Source organism: Mus musculus, chromosome 5 (assembly GCF_000001635.26).
Source record: "Mus musculus strain C57BL/6J chromosome 5, GRCm38.p6 C57BL/6J".
In the NCBI taxonomy this organism is placed as follows: domain Eukaryota; kingdom Metazoa; phylum Chordata; class Mammalia; order Rodentia; family Muridae; genus Mus; species Mus musculus.
This window is the reverse complement of record NC_000071.6, coordinates 84,121,297-84,141,718: the sequence shown is the minus strand read 5'-3', so window position 1 is coordinate 84,141,718 and position 20,422 is coordinate 84,121,297. Positions and strand designations below refer to the sequence as shown.

Here is a 20,422-nt window from a genome sequence, read left to right as displayed (position 1 = left end):
ATTCCATGTATTGCATACCTACATTTTCCAGTTTCAAATGGGAGATAGACCTACAGAAGACATTATTCACATGTTTTCTGACAAATAATTATAATAATCCTTCCTCAAAGTATATATGGATGAATAAAGAAGTCATTCTTTGCCTTCCTATAACAAATATATTTTCATATTTGTACCTGAATCATTGACTAGGGATATAACTAAGGAGGGAAATGTAATGTATGCAAAAACTAGACAAAAGTTTCTAACAGAAACAGTTGAGGCTATCAACAGGAATATTTGAAATAAGGATTAAATAGGTCATAAAAATCCATCTATCCTCAGTTTTCTGTAAAGAATACACAGCAATAGATTGCTTAATATTGATTTGGGAACAGTACCTATTTGTTTTTGGAATTTATAGCTGAGACATAGCTCACGTTTTTTGAGAAATATTACATCCAAGCTGTCCAGGGCACCTGCTCTCCTGTCTTTTTTTCCTGCTCTCTGAACTTAACTAATAGAGGATGTGAAACAACACTCTTCTTCTGCAAAATCAGATGACATCATTAACCCTCCCAGAAAAAATGAAAAAAACAAGCCAACAAACAACCTTGAAATCAAAAGAATAGTAAATTCAATTCCTCAAGAAGTAAATAGAGATTCTAATATTATCTAAGGAGTTCTTGTGTCAGTGAATGCTCTATAGTTTGTTAAGATTGCACTCCTTAATTTTAAGGGGTATTTTGGGTGGGTTGGTTGTTTGACAGAAATAACTTCAGCTTTTAGATTTCACTTTGTATGGAAAGATTAGTTTGTTCTCATGCTCATCTTTTTTATCTGCCTTAGATCTGGGTGATGTGGCCTTTAAAAGGCTTTTCATGTCTCTTAATTTTTGTTTGGACTTAAAAGTCTTCCTGTAGTACCTGGGTGGTTCTGAAGGAACTCAGAGGAGATACAGTGAAGGAATTTAGCAACACCTTGCACACATGTAGGAAATTATATTAGGGTCCTTGAAAAATATTGAAAATGATCATGGATCTTCTGTACCAATGTTAAATTGGATTTATTTCACTCAGTCTTTGGGTGAATGTCCCTGTGATGAAATACCATGACCAAAGTAAGTTGGGAGAAATGGGTTTATTTAGTCTAAATTTCAACATCATAATCCATCTTCGAAGGAACTTAGGTCAAGAACTCAAACAAGGCAGAGATTTGGAGGTAGGACTTGAAGGGGCTGTGGTGGGATGCTGCCTGCTCACCATGGCTTGCTCATCCTGTTTTATTATTATTATTATTATTATTATTATTATTATTATTATATACTTTTTATATTTACATTTCAAATGTTATCCAGTTTCCTGGTTTCTCCCCCAGAAACCTCCTACCTAATCAACCCTGCTTCTATGAGAGTGTTTCCCCACTCACCCACCCACTCCCACCTCCCTGCCCTCGCACTAGGGCACCGAGCCTTCACAGGACCAAGGCCTCTCCTCCCATTGATGTCTGACAAGGCCATCCTCTGCTACATATGTGGCTGGAGCCATGGGTCCCTCGATGTGTACTCTTTGGTTGGTGGTTTAGTCCCTGGGAGTTCTGGGGGGCAGGGGTCTGGTTGTTTGATATCGTTGTTCTTCCTATGGGGCTGCAAACCTCGTAAGTTCCTTCAGTCCTTTCTCTGACTCTTCCATCGGGGACCTTGTGCTCGGTCCAATGTTTGGCTTATGCTCTAAGATCAACAATGGACAAATAGCACCTCATAAAATTGCAAAGTTTCTGCTTTTTTAAAATAGAGCTCAGGAAGACAAGGCTGAGATCTGCACAAAGGTCTCCCCAGTCAATCACTAATTAAGATGATGCCCTAGAATCGAAAAGCATTATGGCATTTTTTTTTTCAATTGAGGTTCCTTTCTTTCAGCTAATTCCATTCTATATCAAATTAACACAAAAGTATACATTCAAGATAAAAGAAAGTCAAACATAGGGATTTATAACCGTTTTAAGGTTCTGTTTGCTAGGTATGCATACATCTTTTATACTCTTTCTAATTATATGTGATTTTAGAAAACATGCAATTATGTTAATCTTGAAATAAGTATTTTTTAATGAAGTTGGAAACTACCACCTCCTTAAAGGTGTCTATTTTTTCATTGAGCTTTTACTTCAAGGCATAAACAGTTCTTTTTACTCTATTCTTTCTCAGTTCCCTTTTTGTCCCCATAACATTGCAAAAGAACTGACACACTCTCAGTAAACTATGACTAATTATCCTAGGAAGATTACAATATAAGGCCTCTGGAATATAAGCAAACTCTAACTGTTCTTTAATCTCTCCCTTTCCTTTCTAACATATTGAAAACTGACATGTTTTTTATACCATGATTTGTTTTTTCTCTGATATTTACTGTTTCACAAATATAGTTGTTTAATCTGTGTGTTGTGTTAAAAATTTTCACAAGTCTCTAGTTAAATGGGAGATAGAGTCTTATACTGCTGTTTTTCATTTCTGTCTTTTCTTTAGGCTACCCCTTTTTACCCCCTAAAATTTCCTCTTGAGAACATAAGGGCCAAAATCTAGAAAATTGACTCTGACACACTTTTAATCTAACATAAAACTCAAATAATAATTTAAAGGTACAGAAAAACTGAAGTAAAAGTGACTATGCAGAAGCCATTATTTTATTTGACTCCTTCTTAATTCAAATTTTGTGGAATTAAATAATGGTTTGTGATATTTTATTCCTGAAATCTAAATTTTTCATATGTTCTCATATTTGATTACATGTCAAGAAAATTTTAGTTTCTCTTTTTACATTAAAGAGACTCTCTGAGTACATCTGGAGATAAGAAGCCTTCATTATTTCATGGATGCCTACATATATATATATATACACATAAAACCCAAAAGCTTAAAGCTTTTATGCCAATTTTGAAATTGGAAAATAAAAAGCAAGAAAAATATCCTGAAGAAAGGATTTGTTTTTGCATAGTCTTTGATGAGATTTTTAAAAGACTATTCATTTGTGACTTTCATGTTAATATGTTTCTAGGATGATAAATTTAGTATGAAATGTGGCTTACTGCCTAGAAAATGTTATTTTTTTTGAACCAAGTTCTTATTTTCTTTGTTCTGAATATGTGAAGAATTTGGACGTAGACTTAGGTGCTCCATGCTATTGCCTATGTCTCTCATTAGGAAATTGCCACTCAATTCTGTTGAAATGTCTCATTGATCTTTCAGGTAAGTTTGTTTCTATAGGGATGAATGTGCATTATGTATGTACACTAAATTATTACATTAATATGTATGTACCATAATTACTAAGACATGGGTGACATCAGAAACATAGATAAGTAGTTTTCAATAAAACATTGTTTTAACTTTTCCTTATTTTACTTGAAAAAATAACAGTACAACTTAATTTTGCAATTGTCTTCTGGTTCTTTAGTTATCTCAGATTGTTAAGTGCTGTATTCACAGATATATGTTACAAAGGTTGATTGAGATTCTATTACACATACCTGCCAAAGTGACTCCTGTGCATTTGAGATTATAAGAAAAGTTGCCCTTGTTCAAATGTTTATATTTTATTTTAGTATACGAGTCAGTAGACATAATTTCACAAGGTTTAATTATAGTGATGCTAAAGGGAACAGACTTTCAATATAATTTGAATCTGTATTTTTTCTCATTGTACAAAATGATAGTCTGATTAATATCCTCACTAACACTGAGCAAAATGTGCATTCTTATAAATAATAAACAGTTCTCTAGCGAAGATAACCACATTGGTTGCAGAATAAAAATTTCTCAGTGTTTATTGGAACTACTAATTATGCAGGAGATTTTAATGCAACTGTTATATATATATATATATATATATATATATATATATATATATATATATATATATATGTATATGTATATTTACACTTATATTAAAGAATTGTGATTTCTTGGGCTAGAGAGATGGCTCAATGTTTAGAGAATCTGTTATTCTTGCACAGGACCAAGGATTAGTAGCCAGCAGTCACATGATAGATAGAAACTATCTCTCACACCAGTTCCAGGAGATCCAGTGCCCACGTCTGACCTCTGCATACACCAGGCACATATACACAAAGCACCGATATCTGTGCTGGCAAACTTCTCAAGTGAAACAAAAAAAACAAAAATTATTAATAGTGAGTTGTGATTCCTTAGATGAGTGTTTTGTAAGGGTATAAATTATTTTTTAAAATCTTTTTAGAAATTTTTGCCTAATGTCATCATCAAGATAATATTTTCAACAATAATTATAATATTGTCTTATAACTATTATAGCTGACCCATCAGTGGGTAACGTTCTCAGGGATTATACTATTTCATCACTCCATGTCTCAATACTAAAGCTGTTTAATTTATTGCTGACAATTATCTCCTTGCTGTTTCTTGAACATTGTTAAGAGTGGTCCTTCTTGAATACTTTTTCTCTGATCTTTCCTACTGCTTCATTCTGCATTGCCTAGACAACCACATGGTTTATTTCTTACTCAAGTCTGTACCGTGTATGATGCTTTCACAGACACTTGCTAAAATAATGATCCATGGTTCTGTCTTCTGCCTACTATAGGTGGTTTCTTACATGAGTGTCTTCTTCATCTTTTTTTCTCTTTCTCTTTTAGGAAAAATGTAAGAGACAAGTCTATGGTAGGGAAAAATAGGTACTTAATGAGGGCATGTTGCTTGAATCCAACAGTACTGTTGCTTTATTTTCTAGTGTGTGTATGTGTGTGTGTGTGTGTGTGTGTGTGTGTGTGTGTGTGTGTGTGTGTGTTTAGGCCTGGGAGACTCTGGGTGCCCAGATCCCATAGGAAATCAGAGGATACATTTACAGCAGCTGGCTGGATCTCTCCAATCAGTTTTGAGCCAGGCAGGGTCTCTACATTTGTTTCTGCTGCTACACTGCGCGTTCCAAGCTACTATCTGTCCTGCAAGCTTCCGGAAGATTCACTCAGTAGAACCCATGTGGAAATAGCTGTGTGTCAGTTACACGTGCTTGTTCCTACACACAGTTTTCGGTGAGTTCAGAGGACTAACTTGCAGTTAGTCTGACTTTTAGAATAAGTGCTTTTGCCTGCAGTACTATGTCTGTAGGCCATTTCTCTTTCCTTGACTATAGGAATTTTTTATAACTTGTAATCAGGCCATTTGTCAAAGAAATTTTCTGATTTGAACAGCTAGAGTAGGGAACTAACACTTAAAATCTTCTCAGAACAACTGGTAAAAATAGTAAAATTCATCTGAAAACTTAATGTCCATGGAGTCTTGATACTCAAGTGGATTGTTTCTCTTTCTCTGAGTTTACCTGGCCAATTGTCCTTCATCTCCAGTCATTTCTAATGTCCCCAATGTCATAATCATTATGCCTTTTTGAAGGAGCTAATTAATTTCTCTTCTGCCTATCCTCAAAGAACTTTATATAACGAATTACTTTGTCCCATCATTTACAGTTTTATGCTTTTTAAATTTCATTTGTTAGCTATTAAAGACAGTTTATCTGTGTAGACTTGGCTATTTTAGGACTAGCAGTGTAGACCAGGCTAGTCAAGAATTCAGAGATTTGACTGGCTCTGCTTCCTGACTCTGGGAAATATCAGATATGTACAAACTGTACTCAATATTTCTATCTAAATAATATGTGTATCAGAGAAGGAATCTCCTGCTAGGGATTTATAAGAGTTTGTATAGCTATAGGAGACCAATCCATCTTTTGGATTAATGGTCATTTTATCAACCTGCTATCTGATTTCACTCCTCTTATAGTTCATTTTCAAAGTCAATAATAAAAGGTTTAACAAAAGCTTTGTATCAAGTGCCAAAGAATAGGTCAATCAACATACCACTGACCATTAACTAAGAGGAGAATGAAGAAATCCTTCTGTTAGTGCATGGTCCAGCCCTGCAGACAACCATGCTGGGGCTCAATGTAAAGCTTATGGACTGTGAACAAGAGTGGATCTTATTCTGCACTCACTCTGACACCCACCTTTTCTTGGTACAAGTTTGTACTCACTTCTCAATGTTTAATTTTGGGCAGTTATCAAGACCTAAATCAATCCATTCTTTTCATTTTAAACCTCCTCCATTCTTTAGCTAAAGATTTCTGTCCTTCCACTGCAATGTTATAACAAGGTATCAGCTATTTGTCATATAAATTATAAACTTTATACCGCAACTATAGTTCATTGTGTGTATATGTTCTCTCTTCTTTTTCAAGTAACTCCCAAGAGACTTCTGTGGCTTTCATATTTAATCTAATTGAATGGGTTATTCAAAAACTATGGGATGAAAAATGTGTGCATCAATCACCCTTTGATGTGATTTTCACATTATTAAGGATGGTAATTGGGAAAACAGAGACATTTTAGTAACTCCAACAAAATCTCTGAACCACAAATGTGTTTTCTTTGTAAATAATGTAATTTTAATACATCACAAAATAATTATTTCTAAAAGTATTATAAAGAGTTAAAAACAATCTCAAGCTTATCATAGCATTAATTAAACACATAGCTATTCTAATATCAGTATTATGAAGTAGCAAGTAGCAATTGCTTTTATAAATAATAATATCATTAAACTATTTGTATTTCTCTCCTTATTTCTTTAAGGTCGTGATAGACATTTTGATGTATTTGGCCTCTCTAAAATAACTGAGTTAGTTTCAAACTTGTAAAATTCGATGCAGAAAATTACATAAGACTGTTTTTGTATAGCACTATTCAATTTTGAAATTTGGTAAATAAACAAATATCCATAATCTCAAATAATATAAGTAATTTGTAGAAGAGGTCATGAGGATTGACCTCAATGGCTTATGAGTCAGCAATAGATGTGACTTCATAAAACAATAGTAAATCCAGGCTGACAGATTGACTTAACTTCTGAGAGTTGTAATCACGTCTACTTTCTTATAATTACATGTGTTTTGTTTTTGTGCAGAAACTCTGAGTAAAAATATTAGCAAGCAAAGCATAATTTATTAATGACTTTCAAATGAAGCAGAGCTGCACTAGGAATGCTCAGAGCAAAGCAAAACTAATTGCCACTGTGGGGAGCCCATCTTCCTGGGAAACTGACCAAAACAGGGCTATTGGCTCAATGGCTCAGCCACATTGAATATGCCACCTGCAATTTCTCACAGATCAAACATGGGAACATTACTGTATATCTCAAGACATTGTATTGAATCAAACATTTCAAAGGAAAAACTCTGTGGTATGGAGACAAGTAATCAATGCCAGTGATTTGCAATAGAGCAAACTGTCTTCAGAGAGAATCGAGAGATGTTTGTATTTCGCCTATTACAAAACAAAAACAAACCCAGGTCTAAGCCATAGGCAGAAAACCCTACTTGTCCTTGCATGTTCATTGCCTAAGGGCCATTTCCGTATGACAGCGAGTGTTTCATTGCTATTTGAAGTGGCCATAGGTAGAAGCCAGAGGAAGCTTTAGCAGATCCTGCTAGGTCTGAGGATTTCGTCACATCCTTTGAAGGGGACAGTGGCCATGAGCTTCACAGGAATCTGAAATGCAGTTACATGGGAAAATCAATATCACTTCCTCGGGCCTGCAGACAGAATTCAAACAGTGGCAAGAACAGCAAAACTAAATTTCCTACGAAACTGCCAGGAAACAGTAAAATGTTCCAAGTGATTCCAAACATTGGCTAAGAGCCATATAGATTAAGATCCTTGCTCTGAATGATACTGCATGAATCAAAAATCAAAGAAATGTTTCTTGTAGATTAGCAACTCAGCTTCAAACAACTGAGTTCTTTATTAAGTCAACGCACCGACTTACGATACAGCTGATTGCTGTGACAGATGCCATTATACAAATCACTGTGAGGTAGTGCAAGTTTCTTACTTATGAAAATTCCTTTACTCCTACTCTATCTTTTTCATCTCACAGACAATAATTTATTTGCAATAGATCTTTGGCATGAGTGGACTTTGGTCCATGTACATTTTTCTTTTTCTTGTGGTCATAATAATTAAGGAAACTCTGTGCTGGCATTGGCTTTTGTTCAGAGGCTATTATTATTTACTGTTCTTAATTTTGTTAATTACCTGTTATCCTTTCTTGCTAATTAAGATTTACTACTGGGACTCACTTGTCTTTCATAGACACTGTTGGTTGAGTTTTCTGTTTTCTTTTGTATGGGGGCACAAAGAGAATTGTTGCATGAGTAAGCATAATTCATGCCTAAAAATTAAAATGAAATAATATTCACATATCCTAGAAAGGAGAGGGTGCATCTAGTCCTGTATGATGACAAAGATACTGGAATGTGGTCACAATGGTCTAGATTAAAAGAGTGGAAAATTCCCAGCCAGAACCTTTACTGAGGTTTCTCTAAGAAATTTTTCAAATGTCTCCAATTTTTGACTTCTGGAAGTTTCCTTAAATTGAATCCTGTGCCTGGAATGATTAAACTTCCTAAAATACAAAGACTTCATAGAGGGCATATAGCTCTAAATTAGTGAGTTTCAATGTGAAGCCCATTGCTTTCTGGAAAAAAAAATGGTGAATTCTAGAAGGAGTCATCTCTCTGTATCTCATGAGTTGTTTTAACTTGGCCTATAAACTTGGGAGTATTTTAACCTTTAGATAAAATGCTAAATTCTTCATATCACTTTCATTTCCAAAATTCCATAAACTCTCAAGAAGCTTTGATACAAGGGAACAATTTATATCCAAAGTTTAACACTTGAATGATTGAAAAGGTTTAAAAAATCAGAATATAATGCTCATGGTGCATAAGCATCACAATATCTACTCTTTCACGTTCATTTTCATTTTTTTATTTTCATTTTCTGATTGGTATTTTGGAAGGATAGGTTGCCTCTTGTTATACTATTATTTTATTATTATTATTAATTTCTAGTGTTCTTGGTACACATCCAATCATTTGAACAGGGTCAATATATATGAACATTTTTGGGGGGAGGAGGGACAACATTTGAAGTATATGAGTATTTTTCAGAGCACTAACACACATTACTGCATAGCTGTTTACATAACATGGTACTAATTAATATGTATAACAAAGCATGAATTTGTCTGGTGGTTTCTAATATTTTAAACCTTTTCTAGTTTAATATGATAAGACTGGGGTATGCCCTCTGCATTTCCTTTTGTTTGTGAGACTACATATGTTCATTTATCTACATGCAAACTGCGGATGTATGTTTTTCATGACAGGTACATACTATTTTAATAAATAATGATAGTTTATATAATGTATATGTTTATAAATTACAGATATGTACTATTTTCTCACTCACATTAACAAAATCTTGTAACTTCAAATGGAGAAGGTTGAGCATAGAAAATTCTAGTATTCTTTGCCATTTTAGTAATGTTTTCCATAATATGTAAAACTGTTAAATTCGTTAATTTTTCAGCATTAGGTAAATGTTTATTACTATTATTAATGTTCACCGAAGATCTTTGATTTTCCAAGTTATAGGGTTCACTAACAATTTCAACTGAAGTTTAATCTGTACTGATTCTCTGGCCAATTGAATAATTCATAGTAGCAACATAATAGCTTAAATTTTATAACACCAAATATTTTTAATGCCAGATCAGGTAAATACATTGTAAGGGTCTTAAAATCACAAGTATAAATCAATTATGTAATTTAAGTACACCGTGTGTCAATATATATGTATACATTTCTGTACAATTACACATAGAAAGTAATTATAAGCTAATTTCCTCACACTACTATTAAACATGATATTAAAATTGTCTTTTCTAAGCAAACCAAATTTGCTTGCATGGAATAAAATACACTGATTTAAAATGTAGCATTCATATCACTGTCATGAACTGTTTGTTCTTCACAATACATTCTCAACAACGTGCAAGCTTTTCTTGTGCTTTGATAAGCTTATTAAGCATGTATAATTTCATTCTATAGTAGTGCAATTCAGTCATTTAACTGAATCCCTAGTCCCGTTAACTTTTCCACCTTTATAGTTGTAATAGGCATGAGTCAAGCATGAAAACATACAAGTTGTAAGAGAGAATGAATATTATCAAAACATGTATGAAAAATTTAAAAAACTAATAAAATATTTTAACGGTTTTAAAAGAATCAAACAATGTACCTAAGTTACAAATCATAGTGTAGGAAACAATTATATACAAGAAAGTGGCATTCATATCTCTTTTGATTTCAATTTTTAAAACTCATATCTTTAATTCCCACCATACTTTTATTAATACAAGAACATTTTGAAAATGTATTTTAAACAGATATGTTAAAAAATAGCCTGTATTTTATAAACAAGGAAAAGTAGAATCATATTTCTTCATGTTTGTCAGCCCTCAAAACTTTTGTCTATCTTCATTAGAATAAATACAAACCCAAATTGATGGACACTTGAGGTTTCTGGTGAAAATCATGTGTTCTTCTATGAAGACTATGAGGTGGACTGGATTCAAAGGAAAATGAGAGATAAAGTCCAATGGATATGGACGATCACTTTCCTGATAGGAAGGCAACTTGTGTTTCTCAGTATGCATATCACCTTCTTACAAAGCAGATAAATATAAGAAGACCTATTGAATCAAGTAGGATGTATGTTAACACAACAGTACTTGTTCCAAACCAAACCAAACCAAACCAAACAAATAAAAAACCCATAAATTTGTTGAAGACTGTAAATTTGAATTAATTCATTGATATTTTATGAAAGAACCAAGGATTGTTCAGTAAAAATAAACTGAAAACATTCTGAAAGAAGCTAAGGGAGAGGCAGCCAATTTTTTGAAAGATATTTGATCAGAAGTTATTGAAGTTAACACTATTCACATTTAATAGAGACTGGGAGGTAGGCAGGTTTGTGGAACAGCTTTATGTATTCTACATTTCTGTGAGTAGGTAGAGTATGGAGAGTTCCATCCTACAGACGACTAACTACTATTATCATGGCCAGGACGTCTGTACTTTCAGAAAATATATATTCAAAGAAGAAAGCACATCTTCTTTAATTGTCTTACTAGAATTGATCCTCAATATGCATACATGTATACATATGTATATAATCAAACATATATGTGTCACATGGGTGTATATTATACATGTATACTTATGCATGTACATTATACAAGTATATGCTATATGCGTGATTTAAATGTATTCTGTTACATCCTGCCTCTGAAGGATGCGACAAAGCAATATCTTTCTTGCAAAAATACCTGACATTTTTTGGCATGCTGGCTTTTAACATGCATAACACTGAAGGAAACTGAAATTTGTCTTCAGGTAACTTTAAGTTTGTAGTCCAGCAGCAAAGGAATATGTGTAGAGGCAATACTATAGCTATGTTATTTTGAGAGATACATAGTGAAAATAATCAAGTAATTAGTTGAATTATAAAAGCACAAAGGAATCAATGAGTATGCTTACCTTATATTTAACCAAAACCTGCAAAGATACATATTAGAGAAAGTCTTGTTTGAATTGTTAAAAGATACTATAGCATTTATAGTTATTTAGCTATGTATAAGTTACTTCATTTGTAGACAATGTTAATTAATATTGTAAACGAATTGCAGAAGATTATTTGAAGTACCAACATGGGAAGAAATTGTTTATAAGCACCTCCATGTACTTTAGAAGATTTTATTAACATGCTGACAATTAATATGCTAATTATAAATCTTTCCCTTTTATTCATTATGCAATTTTTCTCAAGACTGTTGTAAGACAAACATATTCAATACAAAGTATTCATTGACTAAATTTGGTATCAAACCTTCGTAATCTTTGCAATATTTAGAAATTCTTACCTGCTATAAAAATAATAGTGATTTTTTTTTCATTGACAGTCAAGGTTCCTTATTTTGTTGTGGTAAAATAAGATTTTTTCACTAGCTTTTTGTGTTTAATTTCATTTGTTTTGTTTAGTAAACCATCCCTGCTCTTTATAATTTATAGCTATACTTGGAAACACCATAGTATTTATGAGAAGAAAATCATTTTGCCAACACCAAGATACAATTTGCAAAATACAAGAAAATCAAGAGGAGGGAAGACCAATGGGTGGATATACCATTCCTCCTTAGAATAGGGAACAAAATACCCATGAAAGGAGTTACAGAGACAAAGTTTGGAGCTAAGATGAAGGGATGGACTATCCAGAGACTACCTCACCCAGTGATCCATCCCATAATCAGCCACCAAACACAGACACTATTGCACAATGCCAGAAAGAATTTGCTGAAGGCACCCTGTTATAGCTGTCTTGTATGAGGCTATGCCAGGGCCTGGAAAATACAGAAGTGGATGCTCACAGTCATCTATAAGATGGAACACAGGTCCCCCAATGGAGGAGCTAGAGAAAGCACCCAAGGAGCTGAAGGGGTCTGCAAACCTATAGGTGGAACAACAATATGAACTAACCAGTACCCCCAGAGCTTGTATCTCTAGCTGCATATGTAGTAGAAGATGGCCTAGTCGGCCATCACTGGGAAGAGAGGCACCTTGGTATTGCAAACTTTATATGCCCCAATACAGAGGAATGCCAGGGCCAAGAAGCGGGAGTGGGTGGGTAGGGGAGCAGGGCAGAGGGAGGATATAGGGAACTTTCAGGATAGCATTTGAAATGTATATAAAGAAAATATCTAATAAAAAACATGCTATCAACAGGTTCTCATTGTTGCTCCTAGTGATAATGACTGCACTACTGCTATGGAAAGTTTACAAAATATTTTATAATATTTATTGCACTTCAAATAGAGTCTTAAATGAACAAATTATATGTAGGATATTCAATAAAATATCAAATATTAGCATTGGTCTTATTTAAGATGAATTCATAATTGTAGCTAGCCTGTATAAAATGTTCACAGTTCAGGTATTTTATTTACAAGACATGAGCCTAGGTTGGGCAGGCTTGGAATTAGTCTAGTTTATTCCCCAGCTATAAAGTTCTTTGTTACTTGCTGTTGTAACATCTCTTCTCCATAATTTTATGGCTACATCAGCCACATATAGCCTTAATTTTCCTATCTGACCCCAGGTTCTATACATTTAAGCCATCTTGTACTTTGTTTTATCTAGGGAAAATTCCAACTCCTTAAAACTTGATACCTATCTCTTGAAGTGGCCAATGTAGAAGCCAAAATTTTGGTGATATCTGCTCCAGTGTTAATCATTCCTTCAATCTCTGTATTATTTATAAATACCTTTAATAATGCTCTCTGATCATCTATAGAAATTGGACAAAATACTCAATTTGGACCTTCTGGTCTTTCTTATATATTTTTTTAAATTTATCTATAGAATGTGGTTTGACCTTTCTATCTGGTCTTGTAATGCTCATTTTCAGCAGTGGTGTTCAATTGCCTTGTGGAAGAGAATTTTCTCTGTTTGGTATTGGGACCTACAAGAAGCCCCATGGGAGTTTTTGATAAGGGGTTACACTGTTTGTCTGTTGTTAATTTAAGTTCATTAATCCAAAGTCATCCTTTGCCACATCTTTTACATAATACAGAAGATGTAGTTTCCCTTTTGAAATTTGGTTTTCTTTGTAATATCTCTTGAAATGACCTTGCTCCCCACAGTTATGACACTTGAGAGTTTGGATTGCTTGAAATGCCTTTGTGGTGATTTCTCCCATTAAGGCCCTATTAGGTGAACGAAGTCTAATATAAAGTGTATTTATAATGTATTCATCTATTGATGCTGACCTTGTCTATAATGGTCTGATTACTTCTTTGCATTCAGCATTCACCTTTTCAAAAGCTGAGGACTCCATTAGTATGTTTCTTGTTAATAGGTTTGATCTACTCTCTACAACTGAAGTCAACCATTGCAAAAAGTCAGTCAATGTTTCTTTTGGACCTTGCTCTCTACCTCAGCATATTAACTCTCACTAAACAGCTGAATCTTAGAAACGTTGATCTCTCTGGCTCTATTTTTTCACCCTATCTCCTTACCCTATTCTTCCCACCATGAAAGCCATTGTAAATTTGGTCCAATTTCCAATATTGTTTTTGCCATATCTTTCCAGTCCTGGGGGATTATTCTGTTCTTAATAGCCCAAGAAGTCAGGGCTTATTTTACAAATGGTGAATGCATTAAAAAATTCATGACACATTCCCTAAATTTTCTCGGCTTCAACACATCCACCGATTGCCATTCAAAGTCCTGAAAAAATTTTTGGATGATTATCATCTGCTGGCTTTTGTTATATTCTAACTGGATACAGTAAGGTTTTCTAACAACCTTTTGTTGGCTTTCTTTAATTTTATTTCTGTCTCCACCTGAATATTTTCTCTGATTGATATTTTAATTTCCTCTTTTAAGGTCTGTGTCCATATTCCAGACCTTTCTATTTCTTGGATCTCTGTCATCCTAGCACTTTGGTCAGCCTGAGTTATAGTTTTTGCAACCTCTCCTCCAAGGCTTGTCTACACGCCTCCTGTTTGTCTTATCTGTTCCTATTCTGTTAAGTTTTTGTATCCTGTGTTCTAATCTTTACTTCTATATTTTATTTCATCCCTTATATTATAATTTTGATGTTTTAGTATCTACTTTATTTTGCTTTGTTAATTTTAGTTAGTTCTCCTTTAGGCCCTGCCACCAATTAGTAATTTTCTCTCTTTGTTGTTAAGTCTGATCTGTAAAATTCTGCATCTTTTGACCAACTTCTCTTCTAAGCCCAGTCTTTAACCTTCATTTTCTCTCTCTGTTGCTTATCATGACCTGCAAAATACTCTACCTTTAGTTCTAATGTATCTGATAAGCCTTGTTGCCAATTCTTAAAATTTTCTGCCTGTTGTTCATTCTACTCTATAAGTTCTTATATCTTCTGTTCTGATTCTGGATTGTAAGACCCCGAAGCTGGGCCTCTGCTCAAGCCCCAGGATGAGCTGGCCGGCACCCCAATGACTGGAGAGAAAACCACACCTGATGCAAACTGCAAGAGGCTTTATTATCAGCTAGCCGAGGATGAACTCCTGCTGAGCAGGGCAGGGGAGTTGACCCTCAGCTGTAACAGTAGGGGGCTTTTAAAGGAAAAGTGAGGAATTGGTAGGAGTTGGGAGGAGTTGGTAGGAGAGTTGGGAGGAGTTGGGAGGAGTCTGGCTGCAGCTTTACTCTGGCGGGGTGGGGGGAGGGAAAAACGGGGGGGGGGGTGGCAGGGTGTCCTTGGCACAGGGAGCCAGACAAGTGCCTGGTTAGGTCTTTTTACAATTGTCACATCTCTGATTGTAAGGTATTGAAACAAACAACAACAACAAAAAAGCATTTTGCTGGCTATAGAGAACAAAGAGCTTCTTTCTAGCTGTATTTTTAGAGATCAGGGAAAAAAAAAGCTTGTGGGAATGTTTTAGGGGCTTTACCTCCCAGTGAGAAATGCTCTAAGTCAGGGTCTCACAGGCTTCCATAATTTTATTTTAACTTATGTTGTAACTCTGATATTGTAGCATCTACTTTATTTTGCTGTATTAATGTTAGTAAGGTCTCCTCTAAATCTTTCCTCTAACTTTGACCCTATTATTCTTCCCGTCTGTCACACATCTGAGCAGTTTCCGTGCTCCATGTCCTGCTCTCTACTGTCTTAACATAGTTTGCATTCTGTTTTACGCAATTTTTAAATTCCATTTTTGAGGCTCATGAAATTTTTCTAAGGTCCTGTTCCTTGAAAACACATAGAAAACTAAAGTTTCTTACTCAGCTAAGAGTAAAACGTAACAATGCAATTAAGTAAAATTGGCAAAATGTCAATTTCCTCTCGATCCATCCCCTTTAACCATTCAAAATAGCATTACATAAAAAGCAAAAGGTCTTTATTGTGTTTGTCATCTTTGTGTGTCGTTTTTTTCCCCAAAATATCAATTTTCACCCCCTACCACCTGATCTAGAATTTCCTGTACCTTTGTCTTTCTCTGGTGTTGGATTCAGGATACTGCCATGGTGGGTTTTGATTCTTTTATTTGTAGGGAGGGACTGATTATGGATAAGCCTACAGCTTCTGCACTCCTGAGCCGAGGCTGTCTAATGTCTGTTATGCTGAGGGCATGGAGTTTGGCAGTCACTGGCAGCATGTATGTCTATCCCAGGAAGCCCTCAGTTCAGGAACAAGAGTGGACCCTGGCTGCACATGTCCTGCTTAGTGTGGTGATGCAGGAAACTGTGTGAGGGAAAGCAAGAATGGAGGAAAGTGAGCTTGTGCAGTGATGCCCAGAATGGCCAGCTATGCCTGTGAGAAAGTGTTTGCCTCTTAGACAGACACACTTCTGGGATCTCTAGTTTTTCTCCCAGGAACGAGGAGGCCTCACTCTCTGGGGCATTTGTGTGAACTCTGCCCTACACAAGGGCGCTGTCTCCACTTGCTTGGGTGAGCTTGGAGAGGAAGAAGACTCTTAGTTAACTCTCTGTAACTCAGGCTATGACTCCTTAATTATCTCAGTGTTCCAGAGTGACAGGCAGTGTTTGGTTTCTACCCTGCTCTCGTCACTTTAGAATGCTGTCCTAGGCTATCTTAGCTGCCCATTTTCAGAGAGTAGGAACTTATCTCAGGTCGGTATGGTTCTAAGCTGTGTGATGGGCACTGAATATAAAATGAATTTATAATTCCAGCTAGTCTGTATAAAAGATACCCAATCCTGGTATTTTATTCACAAGCCATAAGCCTAGGTTGAACAGGTTTGGAGCTGTTCTAACTTATTTCCCAGCTATAAAGTCCCTTTATAAAGCAGGTAACCCTGCTGTTCCTGGGTTTTCACCTCTCATGGCAGCATCTTCTGCTTCTGTCTTCTTTCTTACTCTTTTTCTTGCAACCCCTTCACTCGATCTTCACGTCCTGCCTTTCTTCCTCCACTGCTCCATCACAGGCCCGAGTGTTTTATTGACCAGATCAATTAAGGAGCAAGGTTTGCATAGCACTTGGTATAGGTGAGGATCGGCTCATCATGGTCACCTGCACTATAAGAGTCAGTATTTAGCATTAGAATATATGCAGCTTCAGACCAACCCACTATAGCCTCGCTTTGAGGAAACCATGAACTGTGGCTTCCTATCTTAATCTTTATCTAAAATGATTAAATGCAATAAGTATAGAGACCCATCATTTGCATATAGAATAGAAAAAAATAGGGAAAAAAAAAGATTCAAGTGCAGTATAAAGTCCTCCCTCCTCAAGTACTTTGATTTGTTTTATTTAAGCATTTGTTTAGTTTTGTTTATTTTTGTTTTTGTTTTTTGTTTTGGTGTTTTTTTTTCCTAATCAGTTTGCTCATGTAATTGGCTTTAATGTAATAAATTGACTGTTTTTTTTTTTCCCAAGCCTAACTGTAACCAGCTTTATTAAAGATTCTTTTCATAAACAATCATGGTATTTCAGGCAGGACATGGGCAGACAATCAACAATATACAAGAACTTCCAAATTCCCTTCTTGTATAGACTACCAAAATCAGAAAGCCACTATAAAACCCAATGAAGTCTTCATTCAATGCTTTGAAAAGGGGGAAGTAGCTTAGAGTGAGGGTTGACATTTCACATTAAGGATGTTGTTTTAACAACTTTTCACAAGCCGACCCTGACTTTTAGGCAGAATTATCAATCTGAAGATCCACAATCTTTTATAAAAGGAACCAGTGCTCTTTTGAGAACACTCAATGAAGTCACTGCAAAGTCCCCATCACTCAATGGACTGGGAAACCAATTTTGGGGGCCAGGTTCCAACAGGTCTCTGGTTTTTAAGGGAATTAAGTCTATGTTGATAGTACAGGGGGAAGAGGATATAAAAGTGAATTTATAGTTTTCCCAGACCACAAGGCATTGTTGTGCCTTGGTGGCCACCTAGGTCAAGACCAGGATCTCTCTCCTGGGAGCCAACAGGAGCCTTCCAAAATTATCAGGGAAAGAGGTTTTCTGTCCTCAATCCAGCTTGGGAGAGATTTTGTTACTGACACATGATCCTTCCCCCACCCAGTAATGAAGTGTTCTGTGTGCTAACAATATAGCTTAAAAAAAAAAAAGTAAAACGAAATTCTGCATTTTTATAAAACTTGATAAAAAATAGTATTTCAAACTGTACAGTCACCAGAAGTACACAGTTATCAAAAATGCACACACATCACTTGGCATCTCCAGCACCTTCAGCTTTCTGTGCCTGGTCTGTTTTGGCATCTCCATTTTCTGCAGGATTATTCGCATCCTTCCCGGCGTCAGCTTTCCCCTTCTTCCCCTTGGGTACCTTCTCTCCCTTCTTCGCAGGGGCCTTTTTAGGTTTGGGCTCTGGCTTTGGAGGAGCAGGTTTACTTACAGCAGACAACCTCGCAGATCTTCTCTGTGGCTCGTCCTTCACCTTGGTTTTGTCTCCTTTAGCATCCCCTTCAGCCTTTCTTTTGGGCATGGTGGCGGCAGGGGACGTCGGTGCTGAGCACGGGGATACAGAGGCGCGCGGGTTTGCTCCGTCCGGGGGTCGTCCTCGCTGCTTCCTCACACTGCTCAAATTGACTGTTTTTAATTCCCTAACTTAAAATGACTCTGCTTTAATTTATATTTGCATTTTTTTCTTTAAGATAGATTCATAGCTTCACAGTTTTGAAATGCAAATAAAATAATAGATTTTGCCTTCGTTTATATGATATAATCTCTATTACACTCCCATATGCAACGAAATGGAGCATATATTGCTGAGTCTGCACAAGGAATCTTTCTGTGCTCTTTAGTTTTTGTAATCTTTAAACAGCCAGTGAGAAAGGAAGGTAGACTGAGGTATTGTCATTACCTGGTTGTCTTGTGGTCTTTTATGGGGCATTTTATGGATTGGTTATTGATGTGCAAGGAAGGATCCAGCCCTGTAGGCGGTGCTATGCCTAGAGTATTAATACTGAGTTGTACCAGAAAATATACTGAACAAACCACATGGAACAAGCCAGCGAGGAGTGCTCCATGAACTCTGTTTCAGTTCCCTCTTCCACGTGCCTCCTGCCTTGAGTTCCTGCCTTGAGCTTCCCTTAGTGAAAGACTATAAACTATAGACCTAAATCAACCCTTCACTCCCTAAAGTGGCTTCTAATCAATGCTCTCTGCCAGCAAGAGGAACAAACTAGGTCATATTCTTTAAAACAAAATTAAGTTTGTTTTACCCGACATGCTATGTTTTGTGTAAATGTGTTTCAGTGTTTTGTGGAATTTCCGTTTAAACAATATTGAGCTGAAAGGGAACTCCGTAAATCTCCCAAAGTCTTCGTGAGATCTTTTAAACATTCAGAGTTCTAAGTCAAGGAAATCGGAATGTGAGAAACAATGTGGTACAAAGAATTGAATGATGAGTTTCGAGGAAAGTTACATAGAGTACACTGCTAACTAAAGTAGTGACTAGTGTTGACCTCTTTTTATGACCTGCTGTAATTTGTTATGAGCCGTCCTTAGAAATGTTTACCAACCACATGTTACATGTTGTAACAGTGATGCAGACATTTTGAAGGCAGAGGACTGTTCTTATCCTACTTGTAGGATCAGTGCACCAACAATGACAGACATTACCTGTCACCAGAGTTACCTGGGACAGTGGCTTCATAGTTTATTTTCTTGTGCCAATGAATATTAAAGATGTAAACTCTACTAAGAGTAAGCAATGGGTCATCTCTCCAAATAATATACTGTTTACTCCAGAACAGAGGGCTGGACTGTGAATTTATTCTTAGAGGAGTAATGATCCAGTTGTTTTATTTTACTAGTAAAATGAAAGAAAAATATCCATCCAAACAATTCTTTTGAGAACTCAGGTCTTTGGCTGTCTTTCTTATCACTCATCTGAGATCATCTAATTGTTCTTTCTTATGATCTCTTGCCTAAGAATTTAAGTGTCAGGGATTCACAGCTTCCAGTCTTGTTTTTCTGATCTAGCACCATGAAATTCTCTTCCCTTGAGGTATAATCACCTGCTTCCATAAGAGGGAAATTATCTTCTCAGACTGGCACAGGTGCACATGACATACATACACACACACACACACACACACACACACACCACAGAAGTGGAAAACTCTGTTTTCAAATTTTAATGTCAGAAGATAAATACATTTTCATGTCAGAAGGTAAATAGAAGCTTCTTATTAAAAAGAAAACATGTTTTGAATTATATGCCTGAAAGGGCCAAGTGATTTTAGCCTTCGATACTCATCCTCTTCTTATAGTGCCTAACATTACTTGCAGGTTTCCAGGTCCTAAGAGAATCTAGGAATGCAGATATACCTGTGCCTAACCATAGCTCCCAGAGATTTATCAGCTGCTATTTCTAGCACATTTGGAATTCAGTTTGTAAATTATCTTCTAGGTTTGAAGGAATTTTTGACCTGTCTTTTCTGAACTATTCATTGATTAAGGAAAGCATAAATTTTAATGTTACCTGCTGGTATGG

At 35.8% G+C, this 20,422-nt stretch overlaps 1 protein-coding gene and 1 pseudogene across 9 annotated transcripts in view; one reads left to right on the top strand and one right to left on the bottom strand.

Annotated features, from left to right (window-relative positions):
• The window catches only part of Epha5 (Eph receptor A5), a 363,058-nt gene that overhangs the window by 276,100 nt on the left and 66,536 nt on the right, over window positions 1–20,422 (top strand). The gene's annotated exons all lie outside the window — the stretch shown is intronic.
• Window positions 17,330–18,503, bottom strand: Hmgn2-ps1 (high mobility group nucleosomal binding domain 2, pseudogene 1; annotated as a pseudogene).